At 39.6% G+C, this 15,201-nt stretch overlaps 1 long non-coding RNA gene across 1 annotated transcript; it reads right to left on the reverse strand.

Moving 5' to 3' along the window:
* Positions 1-5,127: 5,127 nt before the first annotated feature.
* On the reverse strand, positions 5,128-6,228 carry LOC145552528 (uncharacterized). Its single transcript, XR_014088604.1, has 2 exons — positions 6,019-6,228; positions 5,128-5,517 (listed from the first exon to the last, which is right to left on the reverse strand). It is a non-coding gene; the product is annotated as an uncharacterized LOC145552528 (long non-coding RNA).
* Between the last annotated feature and the right edge of the window lie 8,973 nt (positions 6,229-15,201).

The following is a 15,201-nucleotide window of genomic DNA, read 5'->3' on the forward strand; positions in this document are numbered from 1 at the left end:
CCAGTAATTAGTTTAATCCTAATGTACTCCCTCAAGACGAGTCAAATTTGTGCTAAACGTGGGAATGCAGAGAGTGTGATGAATAAATATTCTTGAACGGCTCCATAACAATGTCTCTTCATCCAACAGGATGTAGCAGCGGGCTGCCGAGAAAGCAAAACAATGAGTCTGCTGAGGAACCTGGAGATGAGCTGCATATTTGGGTTGTTGCTATTGCCAACTGGTGCCACTCCATAAATATTAAACAGTTGGTTGCCATGGAGATGGAATGCAGTTTGGTGGACAGACATTGCGGACCACAAATGCCTGATTCACATGGCAAGATTTTAAAATCTGATTTTCAAACCCTAAAGGACATTCAAGAAAAAAAAGAGAAAAAAAGACATTCATTCAACATTGGTGAGTGACTGACATAACTCTCGAGACCAAACATGAGTTCAGAGAAAACCAACATGGCTGACGGAACAAGCACCAATGGCAATGGTTTGTGGACTATTGCCATAAATGAAATAATAAATAAATAAAAACAACAGATAAAGACGATGACAACCGTTTTGTCATATCCGTTCCCGTTTGTCCTTGGGGGACACCACATACTCTGTGACATCAGATCAAGACAATCCAGTACATTGAATATCCCTCATTTAAGACCCTAGCAGTCTTGGTGTCCGTCCAAGCAGACCAGATCACTCTTAACACATGACACCTGACAGAAGTATCTCTTAAGATGATCTTAGGAACCATCCCGACAACCAGGGCATCCTTAAGGTTATCAGAGGGGGGAAATCAGGACAACGACAGGCATGAAACCCTTGCATTGTGAACTGGCCGTATGTTGCTTTGATTTCCTGAACAAGTCAATTTGTTGCTTTATGTGAAGAGATGAAATGAGGTATATTTTTATTTCCATACGTACGGATATCAACATTATGATGCATAACCCTTCTGTGCAGGTGATCTATTAATCAGTCTCTTCTATGTATCTTGTCATCAATCCTTCCGACATGAATCCTTGACATTTCCGGGACATCATTAACACCAGGCATTTAAAAATGCCAGGAGTATTTACATTTTGGTGCAATGATTTATTTCCCATCAGAGACACATCATTTATAGACTGTCACTATGAATCATTATGAGTTACTCATTAAATCAACGTATGAATCTATTATTAATCCAGCTAATGTGACCGTAGATATATTTAGTATTTACAAACAAATAACAAACTGAACTTACAATGATTCATCCTGAATGAGTGGACAGTGACAATGTACTTCTACTGATAAGGCAAACAAATGTTTCAGTTAGAACAAGGAACATAAATTTATTCTATTTCGTATTTAAATTTCATCAGACTTTTGAGAAACCTCGTAGGAAAGTGTCGTTAATGTCTCCTGATTCCATCTGATCTGCGTGAAAAGGAAACAGGGTTTTAACTTCCTCTCTCCTCACCCAACAGAAGCCCCACCACCTCCAGGCCCTGGAGATATCACAAACTTTCAGGATGTCAAGCTCTCATTCAGCAGACAGGATAAACGTCAGGCTTCCTATCTACATGTCCGTTGAAGGATTCCAGGCCTATCGCAATGACAACAGTGCTGGCATTGGGTTGAGCTTCGGGAGGTTCCCCAACAGACGATAAGGTGTTGCACAGAAAAACCTCTCTGATAAGAGTGTTTGTAAAGAAACATGTACTAGGAATGCTTCAAAGGAAAAGGGCTGGGGAAGGTAGCAAGCACAGAAACAAGTGATGCTGACAGAGACGAAACAAAGGAATCTCAGTTATCATGATACAAACAGCTGATAAGAGTGAAACTTCTTGGGTTAATGGAAACTTCACATATCGCACACCTTCGTCTTCTGTCAACGTGGAATTGAGGGAAGCTGCATTTAAGCGTCCTCTCGTGCCAGATATTCCGACCAAGTCAGAAATGCGGCTTTAATTGAGAGGAAACTCAAACCGGAGGTGATGTGTAAACCCTTGAGTGATGAACCCCATCTAAAATGTATCTGCAACAGAAATACTCACACAAAACTTCAGAAAAGTCAAAGCATCAAAAATGATCATCACAATAATATCAATTTTTAAAATCTGTGAAAGAATGAAATTCATAGCCATTCAAGGACAGCACAATTATTTAAGCGTGACTCAGAATCGGAGCTGCAAAGTAAACGTTATTAAAACTGTCTAGTCCTCTGAAAACACACAGTCCCTGTGCTAACAAAAGAACCTCCCTCACTTGCTCCCCTTATCTGTGACTCTCAAGGCCTTCAGCTGTGCTTCAATTTAACAAAACATTTCCTGCAAGCTGGAATTGGAAATGACAGTCTGGATGACTTCAGAAGCAAATGAAAAGGTAAAAATGTCACACATTTCAAGCTTCCTATTAATCCGGGGGTGGGGGGCCAGGGGGATTAATAAAACCAGAAGCTAAGAATGACATTCAAAATAGAATGAGATGCAGAAATATTTTTGCCACTTCTAAACATTTTGTTTTCCTCATAAGAATTTGCCAGTGTTTTTGGTCCAGGTTATTCCTCACAGTATCTGAAAAATATCAACCAGACCTTCGCCAGGCGGTGCCTCATCAGTAGTCGCACGGAAAATTCGGGGGAGCCTATGTTGTTGGAGGTTGAAAAAATAATAATTTAATTTGCGATGTTTCCCTTAATCGACGAGTTCTTGGTTATGACTGTTCTATAAACAGCACAACATAGATTTTTAAAAGTCAGAACAGTCATAAAACACACAAAACCAGAAAAAGCTGAATGAGAGATGAACAGATGGAGACCGGGTGGAACATACTGTGCTCTCATATGAAACTGAGAACAACAGGATTCAATTAGAGCTCAAGCGAGTCTCAGTTTGGAAGATACTCATTGGAGGTCAGGTGCTGGATTTCTTCTATCCACAAGGAAATGAGCACCAGGGAGATTTACTAGGAAGTATTGATGTTCAGCACTGGTTTATACACAAGGATGCATCGCTTTGGAGACTTTATGAAATAGACTCTAATGTTACCAAACTCACACCTTCGAAATAAAAAAACAATACTCTTCAAAGCATACAGTATACATTTTTTATTAGGTGCACATGCAAATTTCTGACTGAAATCAGGCTAAAGCTTGCATTAGGGCATGACAGAATAATGAGAAAAATTTGATTTTTTTTTACTTTCATTTCTTTGATATCTGTTAGAAATGTCTTTTCTAATTCTCATCCTTCAATATTGGCTGATTTTATTTTGCAGTTGCATGGAAAAGCCTATGTATAACTCAAATAATTGACTGGATCTTATATCAAGTGTATTATGCAATACTAGATGGATACAAAGCCACTACATCACATGTGAGTTTGAAGACAGACATAAAAACATTTTCTATAAACCTCATTACTCTGGCATTTAGGAAATAGAAATAATTGTGTTTATCTTTAGTGACCTAAAATACAATATGTCTAACACACACACTCTCTTAGAGAGACAAGTGTATGCTGTGTATTTCAACTGTTAAAATGGCAGTGGAGTTAATTAATATTGATCCAGTCTTTCTGAAGGTACATCCAAACAACAATCCTGAAACTTTTAGATGTATCCCTTCTCCTACACGGTTGAATTAAATGGTGAAACTGCCTCTCTAGCATGCGGGACTCTGGCCCTCGAGGAATGCAGTTTGAGACCACAGCTTTAAACTGTTGTCCAAACGTACGACTCAAACTCCTTCGCTTCTGTTTCCAATGAAAAAAGCTCCGGGGCTTTTCTGTTTCAGCTGGATCTGGCTCTGGCTGACCTCAATCCCCTCCCACCGAAGATCCCAACCAGTTGAGCAGCCCTTGGTTGTTTTTTCAGAGAAGGCATCAATCCAGCTTGTTTTCAGCCCTTCAGCAAGTCAAGGTTCCCATGGCTGCTGTGTTTAGCCTTACTCTTCATTCCCCCACCAAAGGTTCTCTCTCAAAGCCCGCTTCGTTTGCAAGCAAGACGCAAAAACTCGATTGGTTTGAACTTGAAGGACAGTTTAAATGTATTGGTTTTAAAACCCTGCGACAGACTGGCGACCTGTCCAGGGTGTACCCCGCCCCTCGCCCGAAACGTTGGCTGGAGATGGGCACCAGCAACCCTCCCGACCCCACTGAGGGAAAAAGGGTGCAAGAAAATGGATGGATGGTTGGATGGATGGTTTTAAAACCTTTACTCTTAAAAAAAACAATAAAACTGAACATGTTGATGCAACCAAGAGAACGATCAGGCGAGCAGCTATAGAGGGATGAGCGCTGTGACACAATGAGCCTGTGGCAACTACCTGGAAACAGACAAGCACACACAAACAAACCCATATTGGCTTATGTAAAGGTCATGCCTCCTCTCTTTATTGATAATCTGATATTAGCTTTGATATCATCATCATGCTGCTCTGTCAAAGGTGGCATTCGGTGAAACAGAGCCAGTTTCTGTTATTGTTGCCTCTCAAATCTCCTGGAGACGTTCCCAAAATGACTGGCTCGGCTTCCAGCGGCGTGTTCGTATTTGCGCCATGTAAGGTGAGGAAAGAGTGAATGAGTGGTGAGGTCATGTCAGAAAAGAGACTGTGAAATATTAGTTTGGTTGGTGGAAAAGCTGCTTGACAAATTACTGACATGTGGACCCCCAGTTTTCACGTGGTCAGGGACCATAACTGCTGAATGAGCTCATGATAAACTATTTTAATAGTTCAACTATCTTAATATCCATGTACAGAGAGGAAGAAGCAGAAGCTGGTAGTTTTTTAGAGAAAAAAACATAAGGTTCCCTGGGATAAAGGAGTAAATGGCATCTTTGGCATTTTTAGCAAAGGGGAGGAGAAGAAAACATCATTCAAAAGTTCTCAGCCCTGTTCCTCAGGGATTATTGTCTTTCATGTTTTTATGCGTCACCACCACACCTGATTAAAACCGTACCATTATCTCCTTGGGATGCCATAAGGGCTACAAAAGCCTGGCAATCACATCTATTCATGTGTGTATCAGCAGGGAAACATCTAATGCATGCAGGACAGTTGGTCTTGAAGTTAAAACTGATAAGATTTATCGTGAAACCAAACTTGGACTGGTAGAATGTAACAACCCCAATCAAACAGAGTCATCAGACGGACTAATTTTCATAAAAGTAGTTTTATTTTATTGCCTTGACAACAGGCTTTTCTGTTTTCAGTGACTGCTGTTTTCTGCTTTCAGGTGGCGTCTGGAAGAGAAAGTAGTGCGGTCAAAACTTTTAACGAAAGTTCAACGTACTTTAAGCTTCTCAGGTGGGGAAACGTGGCTCAGAGGGGAGTGCAGGTGCTTCCAGAGCTGAGCGGTCTCAGGAGAGATTCACAGGAGGACACGTAACCGAAAGGGCGACTACAAAAGGAAGCTTGATTATTGTAGAAATTGGTGGCTCATCAGGTGAAGTGGTTGTTAGCCAGCTCCTCATACCCACCACTGCCCAATCAGTCAACCTGCAGTGAGATGTGTCTTCCTGCCTGTCCCCAGAAACCTGCAACCTAGTGAAATGTATGCAAGCAAACACACACAGAGCTATGACATAGAGCTATGACATAGAGCTATTGTACTGACAATCTCATTAATTTTGCATGTAAAAGTCACATCTGAAAATTATGTACCACATAAAAAAATGCACATAGTTCACACAAATTCTCACGTTTACGTGATTTTGGAAAACTTCATGGTAAAAACCCATGTGATGTACATGTGATGCACATGTGTGTCACATGTGCATCACATGTACGTCACATGGGATACACATGTGATGTACATTTAGCAGTCATGAAGCTTCTTTTAAATTTATGGAATGTAATCAGAGTATTTCTAAACCTCATCACACACTCTTTCTCCACTGCAGATATATTTTAACTCCATACGTCAATCTTTGCTGTGCTCTAAAGGGCTCCCTCCTTACAAATACTGTAAGAGTCACATGAAAAAGCTAACCAACTCACAGAAATAGTATTTTCCCATTCAGCTACGTTGCACCAGCTGCTCACCTCATGCTGTCACAAAAGAGACGGATGTTCTTTTTCCAGCAAGGCGGCTCAGAGGTCGTGCAGACACGTTCCACCTCTGCAGCTCAACCTTGGCAGATACTGTAAATTTCCTTCACCTCTGCTTAATGTCTTCAGTGTGCAGTAAAAAAAAACGTAAGAATCCATAGCTGCTCACGTTAAATTTCACATAAATGTGCGTGAAAGAGAGAGAGAGACACACACACGAGCGGAGATTAATTTAGTTTGACACATATGAGGTTGCATGCCTGAGGAGATGGTTTATGATGCGGAGCTTCAGCAGGATTTTATCTCGAAGTTTCAGCTTTAAAACGGGCTTGGTTTCAAGAGTTGCATGTTAAATAAACATGGAAAGAATGACAGCAACGTTTACCTTTTCTGTTATTAAAATGCACCTCGGGGGGGGGGATGAGGCAGGAATGAGAAATGGAGAATAACCTGATGCGAGATGAAAGAGAAAAGGAAATGAGGAGAAACGTAAAACAATACAGGCCATCTGAGAATCTGACGACTGCACTGGGTCATCAAAGAACAAATGCTTGCCAATTCATCTCCTTAGCTTGTTATTTCTTATCCTGAACTACATGTTATTTTTCCCTCGGTTATTTAATCTAGGCATTACAATCTATTTAGTACAAGTTAGAATAAAACAAGAAATCATTTTAAATCAGATTCTGTCACAAAGCACGTGTTGGAAGCCTCCTGGGTTTTTGCTGGTTTCCTGGCTGCAGTTTATACAATTCTCCATAAAACACAAATAATGGTGTCAGTCTACTCCCAGGAAGTAAACTAGGGAAAATTAAGTATTTTCTATTTGCAAAAGCAGAGTTTGTCTTATGTATTCACCTACTTCTATTTTGTTGAAAGTGTGTTTGGATGAAAATGTTATGAGCTGTTCGCATCTCAGCTTGGAGTGGACAGCCGTCAGACTGATCTCAGAGTTTGGAGAAATAGAGGAACTTTAATGGAGGAGAAAATAGTTCCTCATATATAAACTTCATTGTGGTTCTTGGCCTGCCTTTACCGGAATAAAGAAAGAAAATATGCATGTTTATTAATATGAGTTATTTGAGCAAAGTGTGTGTTTTTTTTTTTTTTTTTTTTTTTTTGCTTAATCAGAAAACTTCAAAACTTTTCAGTAGGAAGTAAAGTGAGGAGCAAATGAATTACACTCCTGTAATAACTTTAAAATCCATTTAGATTTGCTAATTGATATGCCAGTTGACAATGCTAATTACATTTAGCAATGTAAACTAATAATGTTGTTCTCCTAATTGCTTACTTTTATCTATTTGGCATTTGGAGACTTTTTTTATATTGCTAAATGAGATTTTAAAAATCCTGAAGAAATATGTGAATAAGCAGTTTGCTGTTTACTGCTCCTATCTTTAGGATCTTGTGTTTTGAGATATGGGTTAATGAGAAAGTTCTTTATTTCTTACTGGGAACTGTTTAGCTTAAGATAACCCTTGTGTTGAAATATTTCAATTTCAAACTTAGAAATATGGAAGTCTGAGTAAAGATTGAAGACGTAACTAAATCACTCCGGTCCACCATTAATGCAGTGATATTTGATAATGTTTAGTTTGTTTTTTGAATAAAAAATAAATAAATAAAAAAAACAAGCAGAATGCTACCCCTTTCCCATCATTCTGACCCAGTCCAAGACCCTGTGGCACTACTGTTTTAAAATTTATAGAAAAATGGAGAGTGTTGATTTTTCATCTGGGCTCTAGTTGAGACGCTAATGACAAAAACCTGCTTTACAAGTTTAATGAAAGGTCTCTTTGTTGCAGCAACTTGAAAGAAAATATGAATGTCCTGACACGTCTCATTCTTTAGAGGTGCTAATTTGCACTTTACGTAAAAGAAGTCAGTAAAATCTTGCACTTGAAAAATGACATACAGAGAAACGATCAAGCACATTAGACAGTGGCCTTGATCAGCATACAGGCTTATAAAGACACGCATCTACTTGTATACTTTGTATTTATGTGAAGTTTCTCGGTGCCTCTGGGTATTTTTACACCTTCATTGTCTGTTTCACTCACCAACACACACACACACACACGCACACCCACATTCAACACATGTGGATGTTCCTTGACCTGACGCGTTTCTTTTGCTGGGTTGAGGTTGCCATGGGAACCCATCTTTTGACAGTTTCCAGCTCACGCATAACACACAAAAAAAAAATCCACTCAGGAGGCATAGAAAGTGCAGACATTGGAAGGAGAAAACGAGGACTGTCTCCTTTTCACAAGCTGTGGAGGACAGTCGAATCAGCCAAGATTGTGTCTCTGTGTGGCAACATGTTAGCCTGTTGCTAACTGATCACAGATCCTGGCTGCCGGATGCGGCTAATACCTGAAGTATGGCCGATCTCTGTGAATTTTTCAAATGGTATGCAATATTTTCAGGAACCTAATGATTATACTATCATGCTTTGTTTTGTGTCCAAGTTTAAATATTGTTTCATTTACTGGTTAGGACACTTTTGAAGACTAAAGAGCAGCGATGTAAACCGTCTGCAGCTGTCCTGTGCCGTTTTGAATTTTGAACAGAGCAGGTGATTTTGTAGGGAACTCCAATGATGTCAAATAAAAAATTTGAACAAAAGCAGCACAGTAAACAATCAACCTCACAATTTGACACATGTCAGTATCAACATGAACAAACCTTTGTGATCTGCTGACAGGTTTACTATTTGAGGTCATTTATCTGAACGCTGCTCACTCAGACCACTTTCTTACCAATTTATCCAAACTTCTTGGTAAACAATAGAGCCATGTGCAGCTGGTTGTTCACGGCAGAGCAGGTTTCATCTCACATCCTTAAGGGGAACACTTTGTACTTCCTTTCCATTTATTTACATCACCTCTAACTCGAATCTTCCAACTTATTTATTAGAGTTAATTCAGTTTGATGGGGGGTAGGGGGTAAGGGTTAACTGTCCCAAACAGGGTTCAGAATAAAGCACAGATCAATAGAGTTATCTGAAATTGCACTATTTTAAAAGTTATGTCTGCTATTTAGGAAAACAATAAAGCACAAGCACAAGTAAGCTGGAATGCAAACACAAGGTTACCAAATCGTTTGTTTATGGATGCAATTTGGCAGAAGGAAGGAATAAAATGGCAACATGTGGAAAGGAAATGGGTGTTTGGACTTGACAAAAGAGTGAATTTAACCAAAGCACCTTGTGCAAGTAAGGTTGATAAAAAAATAAATAAAAACAAAACAGAGTTCACACCAGTAAACCCTTTGGTTTAGTCTCTGTATTTATAATATAGTATGTGCACACATTTGAGGAATGGTACTGACTACAAAGTGTTCATTTCCAAACCCCATCATACATTCAAGAAGTGAGAACGATAATTTCCTCAATTCCTATTGAGCAAACATAGAACAGCCCACCTTACACAATATTAGCCATCTGGTTGTACTGAACATGGAGAAATAAGATTGAAGTGACTTTACACGAGTCAGACAAGTCACAAAAGACTTTTTCCCAGTAGCTGCTGATCTACTTAAAACTGAAATGTAACAGAAATATTCATCATTATTGTTCTCGCTGTCGGAGAAAGCTCGGGAACCGTCCAATCCGGAGCTTTGTGACACCCAGCGAGATGACGCAACATCATGACTGATGCCATACAGTGTGGCAGGCAGGGGGCGCCTCAAGAAGATGTAAAAAGAGGAGGAATCATTCATTTTCCTTAGTCACACATGGACATACACCTACACAGAGTGATGTAAGCTTGTTGTTTCTTCTGGTGAGGCGGGGTACCTCTTCAGTATTCTCTTATCTGTCTCTGTGGAGGTCTTCAAGTGAGTCTGACACAGGTGGGGGGAGCATCTGTGGAAAGGTCAGCACTGCTGTGGCTCCCCGGTGGGAGCACATCATACATAATACTGGGGCATCAAAACCAGAACAGTGGGATCTCCCGGTGTGACATCACAGAGGTGGAAAGTCTGGCTGAGACGGAGGATGATGAAAGGCGGCTTGGATGAGAAGAAGCTTCAGAGGAAGCAGGAGATACGAGGTTTTAGAGAGGATAGAAAAGAGCTGGAAATGGGATCATCCCACATGTGGCCTGCATCTGGCCAATACAGTTTTCATTTATGACTCTGTTGCTTGGTGAGTGAGGACTACAAGCAGAACCGTTCATCACTTCAGCTCTTTTCTTACCACTCTTCCAAAAAGACAAGATTTATAAAGTTGTCCTAGCGACAGATTTCTACACCTAAGATCCTCCAAAGTTAAATTATGTCAGTAGACGGCCACATATTAGATCTGTTGTGACATACTACTTTTATTTTCAGATAGTGACTTTAAAGAGTGGTCTTTCAAAAGTTTAAATTATTTATTGGATTGTTTCTGCGGGCAAAGAGTTGCAAGAGATTAAAGAGATTAAAGTTTAAAGCTACTTAAACAGTGTAAAATTCTAAGACTACGAATGCTTTGCGACCAGAGGATGCGTTCAACCTTCAGATTTCCATTAGTATGTTTGTTTTCTGCAACTTTTTACTTTACCTTTAAAGATTTTCCTAATTTTTTTTCCTTTCTGTTTTTGCTCAGTTCTTCTGTTTATCTCACATAAACACACATCACAAAGAGCACAGATGGCCTAAAGGTCTAAATTACCTTTTTCGAATAAAAAAAAAAACACCATCTGCATGAATCACATCATTTAAAAGTAAAAACACAGTGACTCATAAGACTAAAACCTGCTTGATTCCAGAAGCACATTTGTGTAAAAAATAAAATAAAATAAGAAAATGTACAAATAAGGGGAGATGGAGGAAAGAACGAAGGAGAACGATCACAGTTAATCGCCTGCGTCACTGGTAAAAGAAACACCAGAGCATTGGGGTAAATAAGGTGTGTGTGTGAGTGGGTGGTGTGGGGGGGAATTGGTGGTAATATTATCCATTTCTCCATGTCACACTCTGCTAGGCAGTGATGTCACTCTGTCCTGCACGTTACAGAAGTACTGTACACAACCACTCGTGGCGCACGTATGGAGCACCAACCAAAAATAATAATAAGCGTACGCATCCTGTGGTTACTCACCCTTACTTATGGTACATAGTTTCTGGCTTCTCCTTTATAGAGTGAAGTAAATGGGTGAATACAAATAAAACCTCAATTCAACAAGATGTTTGTGTGAATCTCTCTGAAAAAGCAGGATGAGGAACAGCCTTGCACCCACACTTCCACTCTCCCTCGCTGCTGCTGCTGCTGTTTGATGTCACATCAAACCCTGTCCCCGTTTTCAACCCCACTCAGCACTTTTACTCCTCCTCTATAAATAGTCTCCCATTCGAGCCAGAGGGGGGGTGTTTGCTATCCCCCCCCCCTCCCTGCCCACCTTATTTCATCCAGCTGCGATCAGGCCTCACCTGGTGCTTCATATACAGCACGCCACGACAGAGGGAGTCACGATGACGAATGGCTGCGTTGGCTCTGAAAACACTTTAGCCCGGCCCGTCAAAGGAAAATACTGCAGCACCTGAATGGGAGGCCAAGGCCATGACCAGAGGAAGCTTTTAGATCCCAGTGGGGGAACACTGTGTGCTGCAGAGCTGGGTGGTGTACACAACTGCTGCCTCTGTCTATTAGTTTAACATGGATTCGATTGGCTGAGCAGTTAATGACGTTACAGCAAAAACACAAATCAATGAATATCTTTTTGGCACAAAATCGTTTGCGTTCCTCAGAAGTGACACTCTCCTGGCCTGTTTTCCTTCCACATATTAAACTTTTTTGTTTCCTAATGTAATGTCTTTGCATTTAAAGATTTCTTAAAGAAATGAAAGAAGTCTGAATCAGAATCTCCTACACTGCTGGTGAAAGCTTCAGATTCCTAGAAGCTGTGCTTGTTTCAACTTGTGAACGTATGTTCTTAGGAGTCCCACCTTTACTACAAGCTCTCTCAGTTTTAAGTTGTTGGTAGATGAAAGCATGCTATTTATTTATGTTGGGGTTTTTTGTTTTTTTTGTCAACTTTTAATAGCTTGAGATACAAGAATCTCAAGCTATTAAACACATATTTTAAAGTGCAGCATTTACTACAATTATGAGCGCCGATTATGGGATACAGCAGCTCCCAGCCGGATTCCTGATCAACGTATCACAATATCAACATATCCATTTCGCTCCATTGTTGTTTGCTAAAAGCTGTGCTGTGCAGACATCCTCCACTCCCTTGTTCTTCCAGACTTCTTGAATTTCTTCCTCTTTAGTTTGCGTCAAACCTTTTTTACATTAACGTCATGGTAGTCAAAACAATATTCAAACCCGAACCAGGTCCAGGTGTCAACTTTCACAGCATAAATGATCAAAAGATTTAGCTCTGACTAGGGGTCAGTAATCAGTGGAGCAATTCATGAAGCAACATTGACCCCATCCCCTTTTCTTTCAAGAAATCTTATAAGAAATGTGTTTAATTTTTTATTTTTTTTTTTGCATAAAATGGATTTGACACCATTTCTAAAGTTTTACAATAACCTGGAAATATAATGGCTCTCAGAAGTTTACTGTTCAATTCAAGAAACATACAAAAAAAAGTCAGCTAGCAGAGAGGTAAAGAATTAAGAAGGTTCCATGTGTCTACACACAATTAAGCTAAAATTTGTTTGAACGACCTTTTGATTGAAACATAATCTTCCGCTTTATTAGCTGCACAGCCTTTACCAGGGATAATAATGATGAAAGATGCATTTCAGTTCTCCCAGTAGAATTTGTCTGATACTTGCTCATTTGCATCCTCAGCTAGAGTTTACAAAGAGGTCACACAGGCTCGAAACGAGCTTACTGCACAAATTTATCAGTCAGGGCCCAGAACAAAAACACAATTGCATTTGTTTTATATGACAAGAAATGTTGCAGTGACAAATGTTTTATACAAGGATGCAGGCCTCATTATGGTCAACCAAAGATCAACAAACTGAAATCTAACCAAAGAAAACAGTGGGAGGGTGCAGGAGGGAACAGCGGAAACACTGAACAGACTGAATGTTCCCATGGTGCCCCATTTCTAAGGCCTGCTGATTAGGCAGACTGCAGTCAGAGGACAGGAAGGTATTTTCACAGCAGGCAGGTGAAGGTAGCACTGACCACCTGCCTCTCTGAGTCAATGCAAAGCTCCAATTGTTTCATGTTTGTGCAGGCCACATTTCTGCCAGACTGAGTCATTAGAGACGAAATGTTACAACTTGAAGGACAGAAATGATTGTTGTTTTCAGCCTGAAACAGCTAAAATCACGCTTACAGCTGCAATATTAGGACTTATTACATGGCAAAAAATAATTTTTACAATTTTTTTTTACATTTCATTCTCATAATTCTGTCTTTAAAGCTGAATACAGTAATGATTTTTTTTTTCCACGTTGAAAATGAGACGAGTTGATCCTATCCAGCCTCCCAGCTGTAATTCAGTCTGTCATCCAGGCTCAGAATCCCTCGCCTGCCTGACGTCAGAAAGCTCATTGTGTGTCTGTTTGCGGCATCGTTGTCGGCTCATGTGTGGCTGAAGAGGATGAGAGTGGGTGGGAGGTGGGCTCTGCACTGTGATGTCAGGGAGTTGATTATGTGTGGAGATGCTGCATCGACACAAGCTTGACAGCCTCCTACTGGCTGAGAGGAAACCACATGGACTGTGTGATTGTTTCCTGTGTGCACCATGAAGAGGACGTCCAGAAAAAATCATGTTCTGTCTGAGTTTGCTTTATTATTTCAGGTGATACAAATACATTTTTGGAAAGTAGGTGTGCCTTGTATGTGGAAATCAGTCCTATTCCACTTAATGACCATTCAGGCTTATATTTAACCCCATGGTCAGGTTTGGATAAACAGTTACTCTTTGTGATCCTTAAAGATGAAAACTTGTAAACTTTTTACCTGTCGAGTCATTTGGAAACAATGCATGCTGTCTTGGAAAAAATAGCTAAGCCTATACCGCCCCCCTGTGGATGAAACCATGTTATAGTTTTTAAACGCCACTCAGGGTCCTCCACATTTAATGGCATATCTGAAAAAAAGATGTTTTAAAAATATTGTGAAAACATGTTTGTTTTTTTTGCAGAAGCATAATTTGACATGTAAAAATCTGCTGCAGGTTTATTTTAGAGTTTTGTAGATTTTTTTTATCTCCTTCCTCAGTGTGTGAGCTGGCTGTTCTTTTTCTTTATTCCCTTAGACTGTAAAAAAAGTTTTGCTTTAATCACGTTATTTAGTTTTTCCCATTTTGAAGATGGTCTAAGACACTTAGGCCTTTGTGTCGCATCATGTTTATACTCCTGGGAAGCAGGATGTTATGGGTTGCTGGCAAAAAGTTAAATATTCTGATGAACTTTAAATGGTACTCTTATTTTCTATGAGGCAGCAGAATTCATGTTTCCATCACAGTTGGTAATTCATGTCCTGGAGCAGTAGTGTATTTGATTTAGATGTTTTGGGTTCGTTTCCAACATCCTGGAGGACTCAGCTGTGGTTATGGAGTCATTTTTTTCTAATTGTGCATAATGTGGTTCATTTACGGTACAAAATCTCAAGAAATGATTTAGTAACCTTTATAGGCTTTACGTCATAGACTTCCTATCCCATTTGTTCTAACAGTTCCAAAAATAGAAGCATGATTTGTTGATCTGTTCGGGTTTTTTTTAGATTACTTCATACAATTAAACAGGTTTCATTAAAGTAACTTGGATTTACAGGTTTAGCATCAATAAAACCTGGCTGTTGAGCAAGAAACTGAACCCCAAAACTCTGGTTAATAATCACATTTGTGAATCTCAGAAGTTAAGCACAGAGCAATGACTATTTTATATTAGCCAGGTTGGTTTATATATCAATTTCAATTTCTAAAAAAAAATAAAAATAAAATCATAATTTGCCTAATGATTTGAAACATTCACATATTACACAAAAGCAACAACAAAAGTAATGAATAAGGGGGGAAATATCTACCTTCCATAGGGGGAACCATTGTTCAAGCAAAGTTGTAAGAGCTTTTTTTTTTTTTTAAAGAGAATGAATAATTTAACACAAATCTACCAGCATAAAACCTCGATCCAAACTCACATCCAATGTGGCAGAATTAAGCGAAGACTTCCCAGCTGTTAGCTGTTGTATTCAAAACAACACAAACACACTCTTGC

This window comes from Poecilia reticulata, chromosome 8 (assembly GCF_904066995.2).
Source record: "Poecilia reticulata chromosome 8, P_reticulata-male-v2, whole genome shotgun sequence".
Lineage (NCBI taxonomy): Eukaryota > Metazoa > Chordata > Actinopteri > Cyprinodontiformes > Poeciliidae > Poecilia > Poecilia reticulata.